Source organism: Staurois parvus, unplaced genomic scaffold (genome assembly GCF_062004578.1).
Source record: "Staurois parvus isolate SC_StPar_1 unplaced genomic scaffold, SC_StPar_1.0 ptg000751l, whole genome shotgun sequence".
NCBI lineage: Eukaryota > Metazoa > Chordata > Amphibia > Anura > Ranidae > Staurois > Staurois parvus.
Genome location: NW_028318547.1, coordinates 1,229,551 through 1,235,661, shown reverse-complemented (window position 1 = coordinate 1,235,661; position 6,111 = coordinate 1,229,551).

The window sequence follows — 6,111 nt, the reverse complement described above, 5'->3', positions numbered from 1 at the left end:
GTATAGGAAACGAATGCCTCCAATTAATAGCAGTCGGCATTCACACAAAGAATAAATTACAGCCATACCAAGCCCTCTATTTATTTCTGTAATACAGTCATACAGCATATGCATTTGTCCTTTTTTATTAGCAAAGTGCTGTAACAAGGCTTAAAAACCTTGTGCTGCCAGCAGAAAGAAATACCCCACAGAGGCTATTACACACCTAGCTCTCCCACAGTGGGTCCAACGCCCCACTTACCACTACTCTAATCAACAAGGCTCTTGCTCTTTAACCGCTAGCTTACAGGGCACTTATACCCTCTTCCTGCCCAGGTTAATTTCCAGCTTTCAGCGCTGTCGCACTTTGAATGAAAATTGCGCGGTCATGCAACATTGTACCCATATGAAATTTTTATCATTTTTTTGTGACAGAGCTTTATTTTGGTGGTATTTAATCACCTCTGGGTTTTTTATTTTTTCTTAAACAAACCAAAAACCACTGAACATTTTGAAAAAAAAGTTTTTTCTTAGTTTTTGTTATAAAATTTTGTAAATAAGTGGTTTTTCTTCTTCACTGATGTGCGCTAATGAGGCTGCAGTGATGGGCACTGATAGGCTACACTGATGGACACTGATAGGTGGCACTGATGAGGAGGCACTGGTAGGTGGCACTGATGGGCATTGACAGGCATCACTGATAGGCAGCACTGATACATGGCACTGATTGGCAGCACTGACAGGTGGCACTGATTGGCATTGATAGGTGGCACTGACTGGCACTGATGGGTGACACTGAAAGGCAGCTCAGATGGGCACTGATATGTGGCATTGATGTGCATTGGTAGGCACTAATATGTGGCATTGATGTGGCACTGATGGGCACTGGCACAAGACACTGATGGACACTGACAGGTGGCGCTGCTGGGGCTACACTGATCATCAGGGCACACTGATGATCAGTGTACATGTCCCCTCCATGGAAAGCCGATTACCGGATCTCCTCTCCTCTCGAGTTGTCAGCGTGATAGCGCGAGAGGAGAGAAATGCCGATAACCGGCATTTTCCTGTTTACATGTGATCGGCTGTGATTGGACACAGCTGATCACATGACCAAGCCAACATCTTTGGCTCTTTCTGTGATTGGTGATCCGCTGTGTTCGAGGGACACAGCGCACCGCCGATCGCCATGCTGCATGCTCCCTGAGCGGTGAGAATGGGAGGACATTATATGACGTCCTCCCAGAACGAGAGAACCACCTTGCGTCCGTCATATTACTATATGGCGGGCGGGAGGTGGTTAAGCAATGCCATTAACAAGGCTATATGTAAGAAATATTGGCTGGTTCTGGAGTGTGAAACAAACTATTTAAAGTCAAATGAAACCTGGCTTTCTACTTTACCCACTTCAATACCGGACATATTTACCCCCTTCCTGCCCAGGCTAATTTTCATATTATGCGCTGTCACACTTTGAATGACAATTACTCAGGCAACACTGTACCCAAAATGTTTATCATTTTTTTAGACAGGTAGAGCTTTCTTTTGGTGGTATTTAATCACCACTGAGTTTTTTACGTTTTACTACGGTATATAAATGAAAAAATGCCAACAATTTTGAAAAAAAAATCCTTTTAGTTTCTGTTATAAAATTTAGCAAATAAATAATCTTTCTTCATAAATTTAGGCCAACATGCATTCTGCTACATTTCTTTGGTAAAAATAACCAAAATCAGTGTGTACTATTTACGCTGACAGTACACATTCCCCCAAAAGGCCTTGTTTTTGGAAAGCAGACACCCCAAGGTATTTTAAATATTTTCTTTTTTTTTTTTTTACATAGTGTGACCAAATCAATACAGTATCACCATAGTGGCACTATATTACTCTGGAGAGGTGATCAGGATTTGTTTTGTATTTTTTACACTCTGCTTGTTACAGTGATAATCATGATCTCTAATGCTTTTCAAAGGTTCCATTCATCAAACCTTGCTTACTACTGTGATGCTGTGATTGGCCACAACTATCAACTATGATACAGGTCCGCTGTGATTGTCGCCTGTGCCATGTGATCATTGTGATAAACACAGAGATCACAATAGTAAATAGGAACACTTTTGTTTCCATTTGGAACAAAGGTTTTATATCTGTAAATGAATGAAAGCTGACCATTGTAAGAACCACTGACCGTATTAAATGCTTTGCCTCATCCTCCAACTACTACATCTGCAGGACAGCTTGTTCTTCAACAACAACAACAGACTTACTGGCCAGATCACTAGGTGAAAAGAGAGCCTGAAAAAAGAAAACTAATGCAGCCACCACATCTAAGAAATTGGTAATCTGCAGTATAATAAATGTTTGCTTTTGGGCTTAATACTGCTTTAATAAATGTTCACAATGGACCCAAAAGTTGTTAACCACTTGCCCACCAGAAGATTTAGCCCCCTTCCAGACCAGGCCATTTTTTGTGATACGGTGCTGTGTTACTTTAAATGACAATTGCACGGTTATGCAACGCTGTACATAAATTACATTTATGTCCTTTTTTCCACAAATAGAAGTTTCTTTCGGTGGTATTTGATCACCTGTGAGGTTTTTATTTTTTGTGCTACAAACAAAAAAAACAAAAATTTAGAAAAAATATTTTTGACTTTTTTGTTGTAAAACATATCCAATAAAAAATGTAAAACATCAGATTTCTTCATAAATTTAGGTCAAAATATATTCTGCTAAAAAAAATCCCAATACGTGTAAATTAATTGGTTTACGTGAAAGTTAGAGACTTATAGCAGAACTAAGGCAGACATTTAGACATGGGGTGGGAACTGACTGACTGCCACTGACATCCCAATGACACTAATACAGTTATCAGTGCTAAAAAAAAAAAAGCATTGACACTGTACTAATGACACTGGGCAGGAAGGGGTTAACATCTGGGGTGATCAAAGGGTTAAGTGTGTGCTGTTTTACGTCCTCCTGTGCAGAGAAATACACAGCAACATGTCCTTGCTGGCAGGAGAGAGACTTGTGTTGTTTACTCACAGGTTTCTCCCCTGACAGTTCTACACGGATATCGCCGGGTGCAGATGGGAAACTCCAGCTGGGACCCGGCGATTGACATCCCTAGCCTGAAATGCAAATCATACATATATATGTATATATATATATATATATATACACACACACACGTGATTTTGCGCAGCCCTGCCGCCCTGTAGCAGTAGTTTTACTATAAGGTGGCAGGAAAGCGATTAAGTAAGGAGAAAGTTTATCTTGGATACTACTCACGTAATGTGATGTACAGTATAATGGGCACAAATAAAAGAATCAAATCATGTAATTTTCTTTTAGAAATACAGGTGAAACTCAAAAAATTAGAATATCGTGCAAAAGTTAATTTATTTCAGTAATGCAACTTAAAAGGTGAAACTAATATATGAGGTAGACTCATTACATGCAAAGCAAGATAGTTCAAGATGTGATTTGTCATAACTGTGATGGTTATGGCTTACAGCTCATGAAAACCCCAAATCCACAATCTCAGAAAATTAGAATATTGTGAAAAGGTGCAATATTCTAGGCTCAAAGTGTCCCACTCTAATCAGCTAATTAAGCCATAACACCTGCAAAGGGTTCCTGAGCCTTTAAATGGTCTCTCAGTCTGGTTCAGTAGGAATCACAATCATGGGAAAGACTGCTGACCTGTCAGTTGTGCAGAAAACCATCATTGACACCCTCCATAAGGAGGGAAAGCCTCAAAAGGTAATTGCAAAAGATGTTGGATGTTCCCAAAGTGCTGTATCAAAGCACATTAATAGAAAGTTATGTGGAAGGGAAAAGTGTGGAAGAAAAAGGCGCACAAACAGCAGGGATGACCGCAGCCTGGAGAGGATTGTCAGGAAAAGGCCATTCAAAAGTCTTGGGGACTTTCACAAGGAGTGGACTGAGGCTGGAGTTAGTGCATCAAGAGCCACCACACACAGACGGATCCTGGACATGAGCTTCAAATGTCGTATTCCTCTTGTCAAGCCGCTCCTGAACAACAAACGTCAGAAGCGTCTTACCTGGGCTACAGAAAAACAGACCTGGTCTGTTGCTCAGTGGTCCAAAGTCCTCTTTACTGATGAGAGCAACTTTTGCATCTCATTTGGAAACCAAGGACCCAGAGTATGGAGGAAGAATGGAGAGGCACACACTGCAAGGTGTTTGAATTCCCGTGTGAAGTTTCCACAGTCTGTGTTGATTTGGGGAGCCATGTCATCTGCTGGTGTTGGTCCACTGTGCTTCATTAAGTCCAGGGTCAACGCAGCCGTCTACCAGGAGATTTTGGAGCACTTCATGCTTCCTTCCGTAGACGAGCTTTATGGGGATGCTGACTTCATTTTCCAGCAGGACTTGGCACCTGCCCACACTGCCAAAAGCACCAAAATTTGGATCAATGACTGTGGGATTACTGTGCTTGATTGGCCAGCAAACTCGCCTCACCTGAACCCCATAGAGAATCTATGGTGCATTGCCAAGAGAAAGATGAGAGACATGAGACCGAACAATGCAGAAGAGCTGAAGGCCACTATTGAAGCATCCTGGTCTTCCATAACACCTCAGCAGTGCCACAGGCTGATAGCTTCCATGCCACACCTAATTGAGGCAGTAATCGCTGCAAAAGGGGCCCAAACCAAGTACTGAGTACATATGCATGCTTATACTTTTCAGAGGTCCGATATTGTTCTATGTACAATCCTTGTTTTATTGATTGCATGTAATTTTCTAATTTTCTGAGATTGTGGATTTGGGGTTTTCATGAGCTGTAAACCATAATCATCACAATTATGACAAATCACGGCTTGAACTATCTTGCTTTGCATGTAATGAGTCTATCTCATATATTAGTTTCACCTTTTAAGTTGCATTACTGAAATAAATGAACTTTTGCACAGTATTCTAATTTTTTGAGTTTCAACTGTATAGAAGATGCCCTCAATTGTAAGGTTAGATCCCCAGCTCTACATACTTGTCCTGGATCAGTGACACCCTAAGTAATGAAGCAAGGATTAGTATGATGACTGGGAGTGTTAAAAACACTGTTTGACTGACAAGGCAACATTGTAGCACATCGAGATGAGCTTTATCCCAATTAAGGATGTGGCTTTTAACTTAAACAGGACATAGATGATTCGATTTTCACTTGATTTCCCTACCAACACAGCCAACGTTGATGGAGGAATGCCTCCTGCAGTGCTGTTGTGTTCTCCAGGCAGAGGGGGCACAGGGAGCCTTCCCGGCTGGCAGAACACAATGATTACTGATTCCCTCTAGTTGTAATCACATGTAGAAAAATTTGACAGGCTGGATGTACCCAAGCTGATCTATGGATGGATTTGGGTACAATCAGCCTGCCCATACATGGATCAAATCTCAGTGGATCCCTGTTGAATAGGTCGAATTTTGATCGAAGTATGCACGGCTTTAGTGGTGCCAAAGTTGTTAAAGTGGAGTTCCAGTCATATTTGTAAAAATGAACAGTCAGCATCTACAAAAACTGTAGCTGCTGACTTTTTTAATAAACAGATACCTGTCTCAGGATCTGGGCTCACGCAAGCCGTTTTCTCCACCCATGTTCAGTCCTCGGCATCTTAACTGTGGGCACCTGGTTGTGTGGCTGGGTGCTCACTGCACATGCGTGAGCCCACTGTGCATTGTGAATGGTCCCATGAAATGTCCCAGAAGACTGTGGGTGCCATTTATTAAAGAGGAGTGCGAGGCAGGAGGCCTTAAAGCAGAATTTGCCCTTTTGGGTGAGGCTCCACTTACACAGTTACATAGTTAGTCTGCCTGAAAAAAGACAAAAGTCCATCCAGTTCAACCATAGAAAAAAAAAAGTTATAATCCTATACCCACAGTTGATCCAGAGGAAGGCAAAAAAAACCCCCAAGCATGGTCCAATTTGCACCTGATGGGAAAAAAATTCTTCCTGATCCCCCGAGAGGCAATCAGATATTCCCTGGATCAACTTTTCCTATAAATGTTAGTATCCAGTTATATTCTGTGTATCTAGGAAAGAATCCAGGCCTTTTTTGAAGCAATCCACTGAGCTGGCCAGAACCAACTCTTGAGGGAGTCTATTCCACA